Source organism: Elephantulus edwardii, unplaced genomic scaffold (assembly GCF_000299155.1).
Source record: "Elephantulus edwardii isolate Elephantulus edwardi_28Jun2011 unplaced genomic scaffold, EleEdw1.0 scaffold00220, whole genome shotgun sequence".
NCBI classification, from domain to species: Eukaryota; Metazoa; Chordata; class Mammalia; order Macroscelidea; family Macroscelididae; genus Elephantulus; species Elephantulus edwardii.
In genome coordinates this window covers 2,588,216-2,609,826 of record NW_006399970.1, presented here as the reverse complement: position 1 = coordinate 2,609,826, position 21,611 = coordinate 2,588,216, and positions in this window count along the sequence as shown.

The window sequence follows — 21,611 nt, the reverse complement described above, 5'->3', positions numbered from 1 at the left end:
TTGAGATGCAATCCATATTGAAGGCTGCATCCCTTGATCTTGTACAACAAGTGCTTGAAGTCCTCCTCACTTTCAACAAGCTAGGCTGTGTCATCTGCATAATGCAGGTTGATGATGATTTTCCCTCCAATCCCGATGCCACACCGTTCCTCATAAAGTCCAGCTTCTTGGGTAATTTGCTCAGCATACAGATTGAATAAGTACGGAGAAAGAATACAACCCTGGAGCACGCCCTTCCCAATTCCAAACCGTTCAGTGATCCCCTGCTCTGGGAGAAGGGAGGCAATTAACTGATTCTGAAAACCCTCTAGAGAGTCAGCTACGGGTCCATCTGAACTTAATGGTGCACAAAAACAACATTCATATATAATATGAATTCTAATGAAGCTGAGTTAGTTAATAAATTTTATTTTTAAAATATTATACTTTTTATAAGAAACTATAGGTTAGAAAGAGATGAGTGCATAGAATGCACTAGAAATCTTCTCTCTGATTTGAAAGAACTGAGAAGAATTGGTATTATTTTTTCTTTCTTAAAATTTGATAGAATTTTCCAATGAAATTTGAGCCTCTATTTGCGGGAAGATTTCTAATTACTAATTCATTTTCTTTCCTTGTTATGAATGCTTCTGGATTCCCTGTTTCTACTTGACTCACTTTTGGTAATTTCTGTCTTTCCAGGAATTTGTCCATATCATCTAAGTTGTCTTATTTACTGACATAAACTTTCCCACAATGTGCTCTTAAAATTCTTTTTCTGTCTCTGAAGAGTTATTAGCATTATCTTTTCTTCTTTATTGTGGAATTGAAGTATTTTTTTTAGTTCATTCAGTTGAAGGTTTTGTCAACTTTATTGACACTTTAAAATAACTAATTCTAGGTTTCGGTGACTTTGTAATATCGCCCCTGCTCCAGTCTTCAGATCTGTTGTTCTTAGGATCACTATAAGTTATAATTGATTCAGTGGTACCTAATAATAACATTACATTTTAAAATCTGTATTGCTTCAATTCTTTGTCTCTTAAGATTTCTTTTCATTCTTATATTAACTTTTTAATGTGATTAGAGTAAAAGTTTACAGAGCAAATTGATTTCTCCTTAAGGAATTCATTCACATTCTGTTTTGTCACATTGATTACGATCCTCACATTGCCACAGCGATTGTCCCACATCTTCCTTGTTCTCCCGTTTCCATTCAACTTTCTTTTCTTCCAATAAAATGTCAAAGTCATTGCCATGGATTCACAATCAACCCATAGGGACACAACAGCAAGTTCTAGAAATTATAAATTACTTGTCTTTCTCCCATGGAGCTGCTTGTGGATTTGAAACTCCAAGAGGGCTTTTGATCAACATCATCATTAACTCCATACATTCTGAGCTTTGTTGTTGTTAGGTGTTTGCAAGTTGAGTATGGCTCATATTGACCCTGTGTACATCTGACTTGACCCTTGCCCTATCTAGTGCCATCTTCATCATCTCTAGAGCCCATTGCTGTAGTCACTGTGTCAATTCATCTCATTAATGGTCTTCTAGTCCTTTACTGACACTCCATTTGTTCAAATATGATGTCCTTGGAGAGTCAGACATTGCTTAGCTACTTGTCCCAAGTTGGAGAGATGAAACATTGCTATCTTTGCATAAAGGAACACTCTGGCTGCACTTTCCCCAAGACATATCTGTTTGTTCTTTTGGCAGTCCATGGACTATTCAGTACTCTTCTTCAGCACTCCAACTCAAAGGCATCAATTTTTCTTCTGTCATCCTTACTCATTGTCTAGTTCTATAATGCAGTGCAGGAGATTGAGAAGACCATTATCTGAATCAGGAACACTTTAATCTTTAAAATGATATTGTTGCTCTTCAGAATTTTGGAGAGATACCTGATAGAGGACTTGCCCAGTCCAGTAAAACTCCTGATTTCCTGACTACTGGACCAAGGAGATTAAATCATTAACAGTGTCAATTCGTTCTCCATCAATCATGATGTTGACTGTTGATCCTATGACAAGGATCTTGATGCTGAAATGTTAACTATACCAAAGTCTCTAGTTCTTGATCTTCTGGAGCAAGCGATTCATATCCTCCTCATTTTTTGCAAGTAAGGTTGTATCGTCTGCGTAACACACATTGCTGATGAGTCTTCCTTCAATTCTGATGCCACATTCCTCTTCATAGAGTCCAGCTTCACAGATTATTTGTTCAGCATACAAATTGAACAGCTTTGGAAAAAGGATAGAAATCAACCACACCCTTCCTAGTTTTAAACCACCCAGTGTTCCCTTGCTCCATTAGGACAGCAGCTTCTTGGTTTAGGTATGTATTTCTCATGAACACAATATAATGTGCTGAGATTCTCATTCTTCTCAATGTTAGCCATAATTTGTTATGATCCACACAGTCAGATGCTTTTTCTCAGTCAATAAATATCTGTTGCAAAACACAAATAAACATGCTTCTGGCATTCTTTGTTTTCAGCTAGGATCCATCTGACATTCAGCAGTGACCAGCCTCTTCTAAAACTGGTTTGAACTTCTGGTAGTTCCTTGTCATTTGACTGTTCTAGCCATTTTCTTTAGCACTATTTTTTTTGCACATGATATTGTTTGATAATTTTCACATTCTATTAGATTACCTTTTCTAAGAGTGGGGACAAATATGGATCTCTTCCAGTCATTTGGCCAGGCAGCTCAACTCAAAATTTCTTGGCATAAACTGGTGAGTAAGCCCATCCAGCTGTATCTTTTAGTTGGTAGATGCAAATACATGTAAATTGCTACTCTATTAATTCCTGGGGACGTCTTTTTTGTCAGAGCCTTGAACTTATTCTTTCATTACCATTGGCTCTTGTTTATATGGTTGTTGTTATTAAATGCCATTGAGTCAAGTATAACCCTTAGCAAACCTATGAAGAACAGCTCTGAACCTTATTCTATCTGTGCCATCCTCATTATCTCTAACATACTTGAGCCCATTTTAGTAGTCACTATCAATCCACTTCATTGAGGGTCTTCCTCTCATTTTCTGACTCTCTACCTTTCCAAGCATGATGTCGCTTTCCAAGGAATAGCCTCTCTTAGTAACATGCCAAAAGTATGTGAGATGAAGCTTTATCATCTTTGCCTCCAAGGAACACTGGCTGCACTTTTCCCACAGCATATTTGTTTGGTTTTTTGTTTTTGGCAGTCCATGAAATAGTCTAGTGGGATCTAAATGCCTCTTATTTAAAGTAGTTGACGTTTAGAAGGTGGCCCTTTTCTATTAACAGTCAGTTTGGGGTTTGGAGCCTCTTATTTCTCTTATTTAAAATACTTGGGGCCCTGAAGATGGGCCTTTTTTTATTAACAGTTGCTTTAATCAAGGATGAAGTGAAGTGTGTGTGTGTGAAGCACTAGCAGCAAGGAGTCAGCTGAGACTTCCATGGGACCATTATATTCACATGTGTGATCTTACCTCAGTGCACCAGCTGTGAATCTTAGCTGGAACACTCCAACACCCTCCTAGGAGCACGTCCCACAACATCTCTGCAGGGTTCGACTAGATCTGATAACATGATATATATATGCCTGATTTTTTTTATTAGAAGTACAACACTAAACTGTCAGTTTGTTGTATTTGGGGAATACTTTGTTCTAATTGGGATAGCACTTGTCTATCAGTTTGCTGCATTAAGGTAAGTTGTGGGGTGCTGTATTGCTGAAAGCTATGTTACCAGTGTGTCAAATGCCACCTGGGTCACTCATGGTAGACAGGTTTTAATAGAGTACTCAGATTAAGACAGAGCAGGAAGCTGGATTAACCATAGACTCCTTAAATAGCAGGCCTCTGAAAAACCTATGAACAGTAGAGGAACACGAAGAGTTCATATGGTACTTTCTGAAATTTTTCAGTGTAAACTTATTCTTTTTAATACCCTGATTCTGTGTATTTCTTTCTTTCTTCTTTTTTTTTTTGGCGTCCCTGGGTGGGCATGAAGTGTATTCCTTTCTTTTTTAAAAAATTAAATTTTATTTTATACTAGTTTACCTACAAAGTTCATATATATTGTTTTACACACCAGATCTTTCTCATTTCCTTTACCTACCACCCCCTCCACCCATCAAATTGTGCGACCCTATGATTACCCCTCCCCATCCACCCACACTCCTCTGCCACCACTCTTCCCTCCTTAGATTCTTATACTCGTTTTGCTAGTTATTTATTTCTACAATAATTGTTTTGTACAGTATTTGTCTTTATACTTCCTAGATCATTCAAGATTTGCCCTCAGCATCTCTCAGTACTGCAACTCAAGGCTTAAATTTGATTTTCCAATTCTTTTAGCTTGAGAAATACTGAATAAGTTCTTCCCTTTTTATTCTCTGACTTCAGTTCTTTGTACATTTTATCATAATATTTTGCTTTGTCTTCCTGAGCTGCCCTGTGAAATCTTCTGTTTATCTCTCTTATTTTGGCATCTCTTCCTTCTGCTTTGTTTGGCTTCTTCATACTCTAGTGCAATTTTCATAGCCTCTTCTGACATTCATTACGATTTTTTTCTTCCTTTCTCCTCTGTCTTTGTAATGAGCTTTTGCTCTCTTCATGGATGATATCTTAGATGTCCTTCAACAGTTCTCTGGTCTTCGATCATTTGTGTTTAATACTTCAAAAGTGTTCTTGAGATGACTCTTAAATTCAATTTGGATGGACTCAAAGTCATATTTTTGTTCCTGTGGATTAGTTTTCATTTTCTTCAGCTGCACTTTAAGCTTGTACATGAGTAATTGATGGTTTGTTCCACCATCAACACCTTAGTCTGGTTTTGACTGCTGATACTGTGCTTTTCCAATAATTCTTTTTGCAATATAGTCAGTCATTCTGATTCCTGTGTAGTGTATCAGGTAAGGTCCATGTGTAAAGTTGCCTTTTGTGTTTTTAATAAAGGTATTTGCTGTGAATAAATCATTGCGTCCACAAAACAGTCATTTCGTCTCCAACCTCATTTCTGTCTCCTAGTACATACTTTCTGACTACTATTCCTTTCTCATTGTTTCCAACTTTTGCATTCTTGTCACAATAATTATGAACACATTTTGATTGCATGTTTGGTCAATTTTGGACTACCAAAGTTTATAGAAATCCTCAATCTTCTTCTCTTTGACTTTAGTTATTGGTGTATATATTTGAATAATAGTCATTTTAAGAGGTTTTACTATGTAGATAATATCTTACCACTCACAGCATTGTACTTCAGGCTGGATAGTGAAATGCCCTTTTAAACTATGAATACCATTCTTCTTCAGTTTTTCGTTCCCAGCATAGTAGATGATATGATTGTATGATTCAAAATAGTCCATGCTAGTCCATCTCAGTTCACTGATGTCTTGGTACCAGCAATCAAGAAATCCAAAGATCTGTTGTAATATGGGAAATTGCTGTCTAGGACAATTCTAAAATTCTAAAGAACAAGGATGTCAAAATACTAAGGTTTGCCTGAGCCAAGCCATGATGTTTTCAATTAATTCTGATTCACCTAAAAGTTGGACAAGGAATGTTGTTGTTAATTACCTTCAAGTCGAACACGACTCTTAGCATCCCAATGAACAAAAGGCCTAAATCCTTTCTATATGGACAGAGAATAAGGGTAAGAAAAGAATTGATGATTTTGAATTGTAATGTTGGATAAGAGTATTGAATATGGGCTGCCTAAAGAACAGACAAATCTCTCTTGAAGGAAGTGCTCTTTAGAGACAAGCATAGTAAGATTTCTTTTAAATTACTTTTGGTATATTTTTAGGAGGAATCAGTTTGTGGATAGGGACATCATGCTGAAAAACATGCAGAATCAGAAAAAGAGAGTAAACTCCTAAACAATATGGACTGACATAGTTACCACCACAATGGTTTGAACATAACAGAGATCATGAGAATAGTTCAAGACAAAATGAAGTCCTGATTTGTTCATAGAGTCAAAATGAGTTGTAGTCAACTTGATGGCACCTAACATCAGCAATAGCAAACCAGAAAGCTTGGTGTGTTTCTTTACTGAATTACAGGTGTGTGTGTGGGAAGTGGTGGGGGTTGCATATGTTTCTCTCTGTATCAGTAGCCTTCTATTGTGATCCTTTTTGGAAGCTTCTGCTGTCATCCATTTCAGAGCAGTCAGCAATGATAAGTACAAGTCATTCAGTTCTTTTGGTCTCAAGGCCACTGAGACTCAAGTTCAATGATCTGTTAGTCCTTTGAACTTGTTGCTATGTGCAGTCAAATTGGAACTGACTCTTAGCTGACCCTCCAGTGGGTTTTCAGAAGCAACTATCACATGAGATGATACTGCCCATCTTTCTCCAGCAGAGCAGTTGATGGATTCAAACTGCATGTCATTAGGTTGGCAACATAATTTCTTACCACTATGACACAAGAGCTCCCTACTTTTGTTGTTATTATGTGTTGTAGAGTGTGAACTGACTCAGAGCAGACCCTCCAATTGGTTTTCAGAGGCAATTAATCTCATGAGAAGAGATTGCTCATCTTTCTCCCATAGAGCATCCGGTGAACTTGAACTGTGTACCTTTCCATTGGCAGCACAGATCTTTACCACTAGGCCACAAGAACTCCTTGAGTTCCATACTGTTGTTGTTAGGTGCTGTCAAGTTGAGTATGACTCAGAGTGACCTTGTGAACAACAGACTTGAACCCTGTTCTTTCCTGTGCAATGACCACCGTCTCTGACATAGTCAAACCTTCTGCTACAATCACTATGTCAATCCATATCATTGTGAGTTTTCATCTCTTTTGCTTCCACCTCCAAGCATGATGTTCTTTTCCAAGGACCTAGTAATAAGCCCAAAGTATGAGACATGAATCTTCACTATCTTTGCCTCAAAGGAGCACTCTGACTGCACTTTCTACAAGACATATCTGTTTGTTCTTTTGGCAGTCCATGGATATTCAATACTCTTCTCCAACACCATAGTTCATTGGATCAGTTCTTCTTTTGTCATCCTTCTTCATTGTCCGCTTCTCAGATATGAAGCAAGTGACTGAAGAGACCATGGCCTGAATCAGGTGCACTTTAATCTTCAGACTGACATCATTGCTCTTAAGTATTTTGGAGAGGGCCTTGACAGCAGACTTACTCAGTGTAGTCCTTCTCCTGATCCCCTAACTGCTGGTAACACTAGTGTTGATTGTTGATCTAAGCAAGATGAAATCATTGACAATTTCAATCCTTCCTCCTTCTTTCATGATGTTGTTATAGAGCTCTATGCTAGTAGTCTTTGATTCTCTTCACTCTTCTTTGCCTTAGATGTAGTTGTACCTTTCTATTTTTGTCTCTTAAGATAGTATCTTAAGTTATTGATATGAGACCTTTCTTTTGTTACGAAAACACATAAAACTAAAAATTTATCCCTGAATACTGCTTTAGCTGCTGTCCATATATTTTGATGTGCTTTGTTTTTATATATTCGTTTTCCTATATTTTGTTTTTATGTACTTGCTTTCATTGTATATTTTTCTATTTCTAGTTAATTTTTTAAATTACTATACTAATTTATTTACAAAATTGAAATGCATTGTTTTTCAGACAAGATTCTTCCAACTTGCCTCACTCCCCAGCCATCAAATTATACAACCCTATGGTTATGCCCGCCCCTCCCTGCACGTCTTCATCCCTTTGCTTCCACACTACCCGCCCCCCTTCGATCCTCATACTCATTCTAAATTAATAGTTCCATACAATGTTTGTCCCTGTGGGACTGAGTTAGTTCACTCACCATAATGCTCTCCAGTCCTTCCCGTTAGTTAATAACTCATTTTTTGTTAATAATGGACAAAATCATTGCTCCTGTGTGCTGCGTAGTATTCTATTGTGTGAATATACCATAATTTCTCAATCCATTCAATTGTGTTGGACTTCTGGGTTGCTCCATGTTCTTGTGATAGTGAATAATCCTACTACGAACATTGGTGTACAAGTCTCTGTTTGTACCTCAGTTCTCATTTTCTCAGAGTATATTCCAAGTAGCGGAATAGCTGGGTCATATAGAATTTCTATGTTCAGCTTTTTGAGGAAGCACGAAACTGCCTCCCAGAGTACCATTTTATAATCCAAATAATAATATATAAGAATTATTATCTTGCCACATCCTCTCCAACATTTATTACTTGTTATCCTGTTATACTTTGCCACTATTACTGGAATGAGATGGTATCTCATTGTAGTTTTGATTTGCATCTCTCTTATGCTCCAGTGGTTTGGAGCATTTCTTCATGTGTCTGTTGACCATTCGAATATCCTCCTCTGTGGAAATTCTTTCCATTTCTTTTGCCCATTTTATAATTGGGTCATCGGTCTTTTTCTTGTGGAGTCCCAGAAAGATTTTGAAAACTTTCATTATGAGTTTTTATCTGAGATGGTATTATCAACTGTTTGCTCCCAGTCAGTGAGTTTTCTTTTCACCCTGTTGGAAAAAGGTTTTATTGTGCACAGGGATTTAATTTTTAGAAGGTCTCGTTCATCAATTTTATCCTCTTCAGATTGTGCATTTCTGGCTGTATTTGGCAGTCTCTTTATATCACAGATTAGGCCTTCTAAGCTTGATTCCAGTTTGTCTTTTATGAACTTTATGGTTTTGGGCTTTACTTCCAGGTCTCTGATGCACCTTGAGTTGATTTTTTTTTTTATAGTATGATATGTGGATCCTGTTTCAGCTTCTTGCAGGTGGAAGTCTAGTTTTGCCAGCACCATTTGTTGAAGAGGTTGTCATTTCTGCATTTGATAGCTTTGATTTCTTTGTTTAGTATCAGTTGACCACAGATAATTGAGTCTATTTCTGGGTTCTCAATTCTATTCCATTGGTTTATGTGCCTGTCATTGTACCAGCACCACACTTTTTTGGTTACTACTGCTATGTAGAAGGTTTTGAAGTCAGGGAATGAGTGCTATGCCCCACCTCATTTTTCTTTCTCCAAAGTGCTTTGCTTATTCCATCTATAAATTGTAGTCATTAGATGAGGTGCTTCATTTATATTAGCCATTTATAATAAATTGATAGGCAATTTTTTGTATTGTTGTTGTTATGTGCCATTGACTTGTCTGCGACTCATAGCGACCCTATGTACAACAGCTCTAAAGTCTATCCCCTTCTGGGCCAGCGTCACCTACTCTGACACACCAATCCCCACTGCCCTAGTTACTGTACCAACCCATCTCGTCCAGGGTCTTTCTCTACTGTGCTATCCCTCCACCTTTCTGAGCATGATATTTTTCTCCTAGGATTGATCCCTCCTTGCCAGGTACCCAAAGTATGTGAGACAGAGCTTCAAAATCCTAGGTTCCAACAAGAAACTTGGTATCACCTTCTCCAAGAACAACCTATTTGTTTTCATGGCGGTCCATGGTATGTTCAAGATAGATCTTCTGGCACCATTAAATAGGAAACAGGTACATGTAAGGTGCCCTTTTTGCTCCATCTATACGTAAAGCAGCAATATCTATGGCCAAACTGAGACCTGATGTGAGATGGAATCTTGGGGGTAAGGGGGAAGGAGAATATTGGCAGGACTTAGAACTTTGTTGGACAACCTAGGGGTTAGAAGCCAATATTAGCAGGACTGAAAACTTGAAACATTGTCCTAAAGCCATGAGGCTCAATGCTGAGGTGCCTGTGAGCACATTTTGGCAGCTGTCTTGACTGCATTCTGCTACTAATCTAGATTATAACATTTTAACTTTCCCAATATAGTCTGCATGGTCTGTAAGCTATTTCACTGGACTTTGAAGCCAGCAAAGTAGTAAGATTGGAGTTGAGATGAGTAGAAAGAAGTATTAGAACGTGGGGAACATATCCGATCTCATGGGAATTGGTTTTATGTTATTGATGCTGTTAACAGGGACAATTCTTCTTTGTAAAGCTGATAAGGTCAGATAGGGCGTTTCCTAGTAGCCCTTTCTCTTTTTACAATGTGACCAACTGCACTTATATTTGCCACCCTCTTTTTTTTTTTCTTTTTGTGCCCTATCCTATTTGTTTCTCTTTGTCTTTTTTCGTGTTATAGAAATATTTTAGTGTACTAATTTAATGACTTGATTGCTTTGCAGATTTTTAAAATTGTAATTTTGAGTTATTTTCTTTGTTGTCTAAAGTTTTAGTTCATGTTCTTCCTCTGGCCAGCCTTCCTGAGAGGCCTCAGTAAGTCCTTCTCCTCCTGAGAATCCTTCTCCACCACTTCTTCTGAAGAAACCCACCATCTGTTGGTTGTCTGTGGTCCCTTTCCAAGCCTCTTTTTTCTACCTGTCTGTTGACTATTACTATTTTTTGTTGTTTTTTAATTCATCTGTCTCTTATCTTCCCACAATCAATTACAAACGCATTGAGCGCAAAACCCAAAGTTTATTAACTTTGTAATCCCAGCAGCATTTTCAACATTGTCTACCAGAAGTATTCTAAGAATCCTAGCCGGTTAATTTTCAGTTATTCTTGCCCTCTGAGATGACACTTCTAGGTGGATGGAAACCTATAAATGTTTCTTTCGCAGCTAAGCAGGTAAGGCATTTGCACCACACAAGGACATCTTGTGAATGCTTCTAAAGCGTGGCTGAGAGCGGTAGTTGAAGTAAAAGCTAATGTAAGGCCCCCTCAATGGAATGATTTGTTGATTTCATGGGTTCCTGATCTATCTTCTTCCTTATGTACCATGTGATATGCCTCATACCCTCCAGGAACCCTTTTCCTTTCATGCTAGACAAAGCAGTTTTGTATCTTTGAGACTTCTGAGAGAAATGAAGTGCTGGGTTACAAACAGGGTAGGGGTCACAAGTATTGGGAGGAGCCCTTGGGAGAGCTCAAATTAAAAAGTGCACATCAGTAAGTGTGTGGATGGAAACTGCCACCTTTCTTTCATTCCAAGAGTTGTTACTGTTGGTTAAAAATGAACAAGTTGTTCCCCACATGGCTCCCTCTCTGTTGATTCCACTTTGGTTGGCGAAATGCAACTTTTACAAAGTGGGCTCTTCTCTGAGGGCTCTTAACCTCACAAGGGCTGGGTCTTCAGGGTAAAGGCTCTGAGTTACAATAAATAGTTTCCAGTGGTTCGCCTGTGTCTCTCCATTGATGGTTAGCTTTGAAATGTGCGTGCTTTTTTCAGCACATCAGCAGGACTGAGGTGGATTTTATGAGACTGACCTTTTTCTTTGTGGTCTGCGGCTTAGCAGCCACTCTTGTTCTTATCAAATGAAGAAGGAGGACAGGCAGGAGGATTTTTTTTTTTACTTCATGGCTATTTATCTCATGATATGAAAAGGCTTTTGAGGGTAGCTGAAACACTTTTGTCCACACAGCAGGATGCATGGCCTAAGTGCTGAACCTCCTTTTACAGAACCACTGGTCTCTTCTTGGGGTACTTTTTACTCTCCTGGAGTGTTTGTGACAGAAAACTGGTATGGGTGGACTGAGTTTCTCCAGTCCTATGTTCAGATGTTCCAGCTGACATTATGATTTGCAAATAGTTTTCACTTGGTGAGCTAATCAATTAGCAATGACCTGGATTGGCTTTGCTGAGAGGCGTTCAGAGAATGATTAGTTGGGTTGGCCTGAACATAGCAATGGGGAATTACACGGGGAGTGAACATGAACTAACTCCTACATTTTGTTGTTAATGTTAGTTGCCATCTAGTCAGTGCTTAGTCATGGTGACTTCCTGTATAAAAGTAGAACATTGCTTGATCCTATTGCACCTTCGTGTTTGTCGATATAATTGAGTCCATTGTTCTCTTTGTGGTGTCCAACCATCTAATTGACGATTTCCCTGGTTTGTGTTGGCTCTCTGCTTCATCAAACATCATCGAGTTTTTCATGGATCTTTCCTGATGACGAGTCTGAAGAAAGCACGGTGATGTCTCCTGTTCCTTGTAAGCAGTGTTCTGGCTGTGTTCTTTGCTTCAAAGAAGAACTTGCTCATTCTTTTGGCAGTGGGTGATACCTTTATTTTTATTTGTCAGCAGCACAATTCAAGTGCATCTGTTCTTCCTCCGGCTTCCTTTTATCTATCCAACTCTGGCACACCTATACTGCACTGAAACAGATGAGGGAGAGAATAATTTAAAAGCGATGTATGATAGGGTATTATGGTTATCACAAGAGTCCACAATTAAGGTAGCATAGTGGAATGTACTTGGGGCGGTGGGAGGGGTGTGGGGGATTGTGTACCATGGAGGGAATGTTTCTTTTACTTTTCAAAGAGAGGAGCGAACTGGGGGTGGGGGAGAGGGCTGGGCAGGGAAAGAAGTGCAGCAATGAATGATTGGAAATCCAAAATCTCTGTAAATGCTCATTACAATTATTTTAAAAATTATTAAAATAAAATCTTTTAAAAATAGTAAAAAAAACAAAGAAATAAAAAAAAGACTCCAAATGAAGGTAGATGCATCTTAGTCATCAAAGGGATAGCTTTGCTTTTAAAAAGGATAGAAGTAAGTCTTCTTTAACACCCATCTTATTGTTCTGAGTGCATGAATTAATCTGATTCTCTCAATAACCATATACAAAAGTATTTTACAGCTGAGGGAACTAAGTCACAGAGTGGTTAAGTAACTTTTCCAAGGCCATAGTGTAGGTGACAGAGATAGAATTTTAATCCAAGGACTGTTTGGGTTTCAGAGGTCTGGATCACTAAGTAGAACTGCCTCCCTCTGTATTTATTTGTTTATTTTTCCTTTTTATTTTATGTTGGTTTGCTTACACAGTTCATGTACATTGTGTTTCACACTCTTCTTCATTCGCATTGCGTTTCATACAGTCATTGCCATGAATTATGTTTTATCACCATTGTAATCACCATTGAACTATGCCCATCATTATCCTGTCATTTCAGGTCCCCGCTGGATTTTTCCCATTTCCTTTACCCCCTCCCTTCACCCACCAAATTGTGCAACTCTGAATTTCACCCCTATCCATCTTTACCCCTCTGTTCCTACTCCTTTCCCCCTTGTGTCTCCATGTATTTATTATCCCATTTAGAACAAGACAGATTACCTGGTCCAATAAAGGCCTTACGTTTTTTACTGATCTAAGATTCAGAAGGGAGCTTTCATGGTTTAGCAGTAAGAAATTGTACTGCCAATGCATAGGTTACAATCCCCCAGTTGCTCAAAAGGTGAAAGGTTCAAATCCTCCAGCTTCTCCAATGGTAAAAGATGAGCAGTTTTCTTCAGGATGATTTACTGCCTCTGAAAACCTGCTGCAGAGTCAGCTGTGGGTTGGTTCCTACTCAATGTTACACAACAACAATAAGATTCAGAAAGAGGTCTCATCTATCCAAACTCTTACAAGACATGGAATTCTATTGCCTTCTTTTCTCCTAAGCTAAAAGAATTTACAATTCATGATCTTGCAAAATACAATTATTTTTCTTTCCTTCACATAAAACTTCCCAAGCCCACTGTCTCTGAGTTGAGTAGACTCATAGTGATCCTCCACTGAATTTCCCATCTTCATGGGAGCAGACTGCCCATCTTGCTCCTGCAGAAGCAGCTGGTGGGCTGGAACCACTGACCTTTCATTCCACAGCCAGTACACAATGAACTACACCACCAGGACTCCACTTTGCTCAAATTACTTTTACTCATAGCAGTCAAGTTGAAATCGCCTCAGCTGATGTTCCAGTGGGTTTTCAGGATGCTGTAAATTGCATGGGATGAAATTGCCCATCTTTATTCATGCAGAGCCACTAATGGATTCAAATCACTAGAGAGGTCCAGACTCCGGGTCAAAGGTATCACTCTTTATTGACTAAGCTCCTAAAATTCCCTCTTCTTCAAATAGGGCTGAAAAGGAAGGTGAGCACAGCATCAGAGCACTTATGGGTGACAGTTTCCCCCAGATTGCTACAATGAATTCTATCTAGGGTTACAGGGGAAGGTGAAGATGAATGGTACAATAAGTGTGAAATGTGATGCTTGAGAAGTGCTTAGGACATCATCTCCCCATGCTTGTGCATCTATGTACTGCTCAGGTGAGCATGGGCTTTATAAGTGGTGCAATACTTAATGTTGTTATGTATCGTCAAGTCACCTGCAAGACATAGCGACTCTGTACAGCAGCCCTGAAGCCAGTCTCACTGACTCTGACATACCTACTTCAATTGCCCCAGTTACTATGTCAATCCATCTCATCCAGGGTCTTCCTCTCCTGCGCTGTTCTTGCACTCTTCCAAGCATGATGTACTTCTTCAAGGATGGATCCTTCCTGACCATAAGCCCAAAGTATGTGAGACAGAGCTTCAAAACCCTAGCCTCCAAGGAGATACTTGATTTCACTCTCTCCAAGACAGGTCTATTTGTGTTCTTGACAGTCCATGGTATGTTCAAGAATCTTCTCCAGCACTACAACTCAAAGCCATTGATCATCCTTAGTCATTGCCCAGCTCTCTGATGCATAGCAAGTAAAGTAATTGTAAAGACCATGGTCTGGATCAGATGCACCTTGGTCTCTACCTTTGGCTAATAATGGAAAGGTTGTAACTTTGAGTTCATTCAGAGATGTCGTAGAAGCAAAATCAGCCACTCATTGGAAACTCTATGGGGCACAATTCTAATCTGCTACGTGTGGGACCACAATGAATCAAAGTAGACTCATGGCATAAGTTTAGGCACTTGCATCATTTAATCTTATCTTTCCGATAGCCCTGGGAAATAGATCTGAATTACACACATGAGAAAATGGAAAAAGTTAAAGAATCTTTGTCTGATTCTAAAGGAAATAATAAAAAAAATAAAAGCTACAGAATTCCAAGTTAAATAAAAATCCCCCCAAAACTAAGATACATGTTTGCTTAGTTTGTACACTTAGTGTCATCTCCTACACCCTAGTTATCGCTTACAACCCCTGATCCTTCATAGACTGTATTTGGGGAACTACTGAAAAGTCCCCTAAAGTTTAAAATCCCGTCTTGCAACACTGTGGCTGATGTTGCCTGCATGCCAAAGTTTTCAGTCCCTGCATTCTTCAGCCACTTAAATGCAGCCTCCTCTTTTGATTCAAACAGGAAGATATGGAAGGAAGTGCATCTTCCTTGACTTCATGTTTGTCAGATTCCTTCCACACGATTATTCAAGATTTTAGGTAACATACTATCATTCTGGAAAGTTTTCTTCACTCTACTGTACTTGGGAAACCAAGTTTAACTTTGATACAGTTATTTCCATAAACTTTTCTGGGTTTAATCACATACAAACACACACACACACACACACACACACACAAGCATTTCCCTTGTTACTTAAAGGAATAGGATCATATTACATATTTTCCACAATTTATATTTTAACTTATAATAAGTGAAGTGTCAAATTACTTTGCAGAAAGCAATTTGGCCTTTGTTCTCTCTTCTGTTAAGTTGGAGCAGTAATGAATGTGGGCTGAGCAGAACAAGAAGCCTGATGCTGACTAAGCTTCAAAAAGCGTCATGGAATCTGTCACAGTCATCTGGAACCCTAAGGCTCCGACGAGCTTCCTGGCTCATGTGTAAAACATGGGAGTTCATCCTTCCTTGGGACATGGAAACTCTGTTCTGGATTCCCTTTCAGACCTCATGCTAGGTATGCCTTCACTGAATTATTATAATTACAGAGTCTTAAATACGGCGTTTTTAGAAAAAGGAAAGGACAGTAAAACCAACACTGCCATATCAGTTCTGACTTATCACAACCCTTCTGAAGTGATAGAACTTTATCGGAGGAAAAGATTATCCATCCTTCTCCTTCAGAATGGCTGACAGATTTGAACTGCTGACCTTTTGGTTAGAAGCTTGATGCATTACATGCTATACCCCCAGTGGTCCTCTAGTGTTGTATGTTGTTGTTAGGTATTACCAAGTCAACTAGCATTCATGTTGTTGTAGGTACCTTCAAGTTGACTACAACTCATAGTGGCCTCATGAACAAGGGATCTTGATCTTACCTTATCTTGTGAAATCCTCAACATCTCTTATATACTTGAACTGCTGTTCTAGACACTTTGTCAATCCATCTTGTTGACAGTCTCCCTCTTCTTCATTGGCCCTCCACCTTTCTAAGCACAAGGTCATTTTCCAAGGACAAGCCCCTCCTAACAATATGCCCAAAATATGTGAGACAAAGCTTCACTCTCATTTCCTCCAAGGAGCACTTTGGTTTCATATATCTCCAAAGACATATTTGTGCCTTTGTCACTCCATGTAATTCAGTACTGTTCTCCCACACCACAACTCAACTGCCATAGATTCTTCTTCTGTCATCTTTACTCATGGACCAACTTTCAGAGGCATAGTAAGTAATTGAAAAGACCATGGCTTTAATCAGATGCACCCTAGTCTTTGAAGTGATATCATTGCTCTTAACACCTTACAGAGGTCCTCAACAGCAAATTTACCTAATGTAATATGTCCTTTGATTTCTTGACTGCTGAGGTATGGGGTGGTGGTCATTCTGACCTTATAAATAACAGTTCTGACCTTTGTTCTAGCTTGCATGATCTTTATAATCTCAACCATGCTCAAGGTCATTGTTACAGTCACTGCATCAACTCATCTCCTTGAGAGTCTTCTTTTTTTTGTTTGTTTTTTGTGCTCCTCCTGATAATATGCACCACATATGTGATACAAAATTTAACCATCCTTACCTCTAAGGAAGACCCTGTTTGTTCTTTTGCCAGTTCATAGTATAATCAATGCTCTTCACCAACACCACAATTCAAAGGCATCAAGGCAGTGGGTCATTCTAGTGAATTAATGAACCTGTGTGGGCAGTGATAGCCAGCAGGGCCTTGAGCCTAACCTTTTGGTAGTCTGAAAGGAGATGTTCTCCAAACGTTTGAACCCTGGTCTTGCTCTGGGCCTAGAGCTGAAGGATAATGCCTCTTTAGCTTCTGCTCTGACCCAGCTCTGTATGGTGGGATGGAGAGAGAGTATATTTCATAGGCAGATGGCAGTGAAGATGGAGACGTGGGAGGTAAGGACTGGTGCTCTCTTTGTACTTTGGTAACTGGATTCATGCTGATCCTTACCATACAGTTAGCACTGAATGTCCAAGTGTTCCCTTGATCACTCCAGATCACATATATAAATCCAATGTATAATTTTCCTTAGTATGTTGTTGTTGGTAGGTGCCCTTGAGTTGAATATAACTAATACCAACTGTATGAACAACAAATCTGAACCCTGTCCTATCCTGTGCCATCCTCATCATCTCTGACACACTTGAGCTCATTGCTTCAGTCATTGTGTCAATCCATCTGGTTGAGGATCTTCCTCTTTCACTACCTTTACCTTTCCAAGCATGATGTCCCTATCCAAGGGATAGCCCCTCCTAGTATCATGCCCGAAGTATGTGAGATGAAGCTTTGCCCTTCTTGCCTCTAAGGAAACCTCTGGCTTCACTTTTCCCCAAGATATATCTGTTTGTTCAAGACATATCTGTTTATTCTTTCCATAATATGTTGTTGTAATGTGCTGTGGAGTCAACTACAACTCATGACCCTATGAACAATAGCTTTGAACCCTACCCTGCTCTATCCTGAGTGAACCTCACCACCTCTGATGCACTTGACCTCGTTGTCACAGTCACTGTTTCAGAGTCACATCCAGAGTCTTCCTGTCCTTCCTTGATCCTCTACCCTTCTAAGTATTATGTCTTTCTCCAAGGACTGGTGCCTTCTAACAATATGCCAAAAGTATGTGAGATGGAATTTCAAAATCCTTTCCTTCAAATAGCAATCTGGTTTCACACTCTGCAGGACAGACCTGTTTGTTCTCTTGGTAGTCCATATTATGTTCAGTACTCTTGGTTTAAAGTCAGGAAGGGTGTGCACCAGAGATGTGCTCTATCTCCACATATTTTCAATCTATATGTGGAACAGATTATCTGGGAGCTGGGCTAGTAATGTGGCATCAGGATTGGAGGCAGACTCACCAACAACCTCCGTTATGTAGATGATACAACCTTGCTTGCTGAAACTGAGGAGGACTTGAAACACTTGCTGCAGAGGGTCACTATGTATTGAAGCTCAACATCAAGAAAACAAAGATTCTCACCATTGGCCAATTAGCAGCATTATGATAGATGGTAAAGTGATTGAGATTGTTAACAGCTTTAGTTTGCTTCACTCCACAATTAACACTCTGGGTATGAGCAGCCAGGAAACCAAAAGATAAATTTCATTGGGAAAGTGTGCTGTCAGAGACATCTCCAGAGTCCTGAAGAGCAACTGTGTCAGTCTGGAGACTAAGGTACACTTGATCCAGGCCATGGTCTTACCAATTACGTGCTATGTATCAGAAAACTGGATCATGACTAGGGATGATAGAAGGAGAATTGATGACTTTGAGCTGTGATTCTGGAGAAGAGAATTGAATATACCATGAACTGATAAGAGAACAAAAAAGTTCCTCCTAGAGAAGGTGAAATCAGGCTGCTCCTTGGAGGCAAGGATTCTGAAGCTCTGTCTGACATACTTTGGGCATGTTGCAGCAAGGAACCAGTCCTTGGAGAGGGATGTTATGCTTGGGAGGGTGGAGGGACAGTGCAGAAAGGGAAGAGTCTCAAAGAGATGGATTGACTTAGTGACTGGAGTAATGTGGAGTATATGTGTCAGAGTCAGTGACACTGGCTCAGGACAGGGCAGGCTTCACAGCTGTTGTACATAAAGTTGCTATGAATTGCAAGTAATACGATGGAACATAACAACGATAACAACAGCACTCTTTTCTTTCAATGCCTAAAGGCATTAATTCTTTCTGTCATCCTTAATTGTTGTCCTGCTCTCAAATGTAATTGAGAGGACAGTGGCTAGGCTCAGGTGGCATGGTCCTTAGACTTTAGACTGACTGACAATGTTGGTCTGTAGTACTCGGGAGAGGTTCTTGACAGCAAACTTTCCCAATGCAACTCCTCTATTGACTTCCTGAATGCTGATGCCACGAGACCCAAGCAAGATGAAACGTAAAGTTAACAACCTCAATCTTCATCTTTCGTTTATTGGCTTGGTGGTAAGAATTTTTGTTTTCTTGATGTTGAGATGCAATTCACATTGAAGGCTGCAAACATTACCAAATGCTTGATTTTATTTTTAGTATAAAACCTTGTCATACTGTTTGTTGAAAATCTATGATATTTTACTTTTAACCTGCATTAATGAATGTAGAGGATATTATGACATGCATTTGTTTGTTTAGGTTAAAAGCCAAACTGTGTGATATTTGACTTTAAATCTGATTAAAATAAGAGGGGGGAAAGTAAAATGAAAGTACCGAGAGCAGGCAAAGTGCATGTGCTCATTAAAAGTTAATTAAACCCGAAATGGCAATAGATTTTATTAGTTGGTGGAAATAGGTTGAGGAAGAAAGATGAGTATTAATGTACTTGAAATTATTTTTATTCAACATATACTAAAAGTAAGACTATTAGCTTTACTCAGATGTATGAAGGAAATTGGAAGAAAAGGAGCTATTTTCCAATCACACACACGCCTGGACATTTCAGTTGTCTGTGATTAAAGTCAAGTCAAATCACACCAGGGCTATATTTGATATTTTCTATTCAGATAACAATAGTCTATCACTTTCCCTTTAAATGACTCTCTGAAGATTGAGCCCCCCCCCACAACTTTCAAGCATGTCAGTCCTTCTTCCTGTTTGAACTGATTGGCAAAGCATTAGCTTGCTCTTGACCGGCATGAAAATAGCTGCACTCCAGGTACTCATCAGACGGAATATCCGGCTCCCTGACATTCAGAATCCTTCAAAAACCCAGCTGATAGAAACAATACTTATGCGCAATTGTCTAAAGAATAATCAGTTCATCTCTTCTCACATCTTAGAAATTCACGTTCTACCCCAAAATTCAAGTTCTGTCTTAACACAGGCTGGGTGCATAGCCAGGGTCATGTTTTCTCATAACTTCAGAAGTGTTTTTCCAAGTTGTACTGCCACCTTGGATTGTGAAATTGTAAATTTATTGTCCTGACAGATGTTTGCAGCTGGTAAGAATTCAGTTCAAATCTCAGGTCTGGCATCTGATAGAAGAGTTTAGGTGAGTTTTCAATTGATTTGTCCACTAAAAAGAACAACAATAAAAAAATAGTCTCCAACTCACTGTCTCTTTGTAGAATTAAATGACTTAATGGAACCCTATTGCAATAAAGTTCATGTCCTCCTTGCCCCATTTCCCAAAAGGCACTGCTGAAGCACCAAGGGAAAGATGGCTTCCCTTCTTACTTCTTTGTTTTTATTTCCCTTTATTCATTTTTGCACATTTTCCTCCCTGCCCACCTCAGTTAACTTTTTTCTTTTGAAAAAAAAATTCTTTCATTGTTATACGGACCCCCCTCTCCTGGTCCACTTTACTATGCATCTCCTATTTTGGACTCTTATCATGACAATAATACTTAATCATATATTCATTTTACATAGTTCTTTCCGTCATCGGTTTCAGTGTCGTGTACATTATTTAAGCCCTCTTTTCCTAGTTTCATCCCAACCCCCATGTCAGTCCTGTTTTATAACAGTGGAATGATGTAGTATTTGTCTTTTTGTGACTGAGATATTTCACTCAGCAAAATGTTCTCCAGGGTCACCCATTTTGTATAATATTTCATGGGTTCTTTGTTTTCAGTGCTGCATAATATTCCATCGTGTGAATATTCCACAGCTTCTCTATCCATTATTTTGTTGATGGGCACTTGTGTTGTTTCCATCTCTTTGCTATTGTGAACAAAGCCGCAATAAACATGCGTGTGCGTATATCTGCTTGGGTGGCAGTTCTGGTTTCTTTAGGGTATATTCCCAGTAGTGGAATTGTTGGGTCAAATGTTATTTCTATTTGCAACTTTTTGAGAAAGCACCATACCACCTTCCATAGTGATTGCACCATTTTACACTGCCAGCAACAGTGAATAAAAGTTTCACTTTCTCCACAACTTTGCCAGCATTTGTTGTTTGCTGCTCTGTTGAATTTTGCTTGTTACTGGGGTGAGATGATATCTTTTAGTTGTTTTGATTTGCATTTCTCTTAGAGCTAGGGATTTCAGACATTATGTGTTTGCTCACCATCTGAATGTCTTCTTTGGTGAAGTGTCTGTTTATACACTGTGCCCATTTGGCCATTGGGTTGTTTGCTTTTGTCTTGTTGTGGCATCCCTTTTAACTTCTAAACCACATACAAGTGCTCCTAATAAGTGGAATGTAATTAACATCCAGAACTTCAGTTTCAAACAAGTCTTAGAAACACTGTCTAGTCAAGTGTTCTGCAGTACTGCAAATCACACTAAAAGAAAGTTCAAATGAATGCTAAGGGCTGACTCACCTCACTGTATTTAATGCTCTTTTACAAGTTACCATGAATCCTTTTTGGTACTGTTCAAACTCAAACTGATTGCCACTGACTCATAGTTGACCCTTTATTGGGTTCCTGAGGCTAGGATGGCAATGGAGAAGATTGCCCATCTTTTCCCACAGAGCCATGGGTGAATTTGAATCAGTGGAGAAGTGTAACCTTTGGGTTAGCAGCACAGACCCCTAAGGAATAGCCTACCAGAGGGTTTTCACCTTCCTGCCAGGAAAGATTCTCATCACTGGGCCAACTGGTAGTTTCAGGA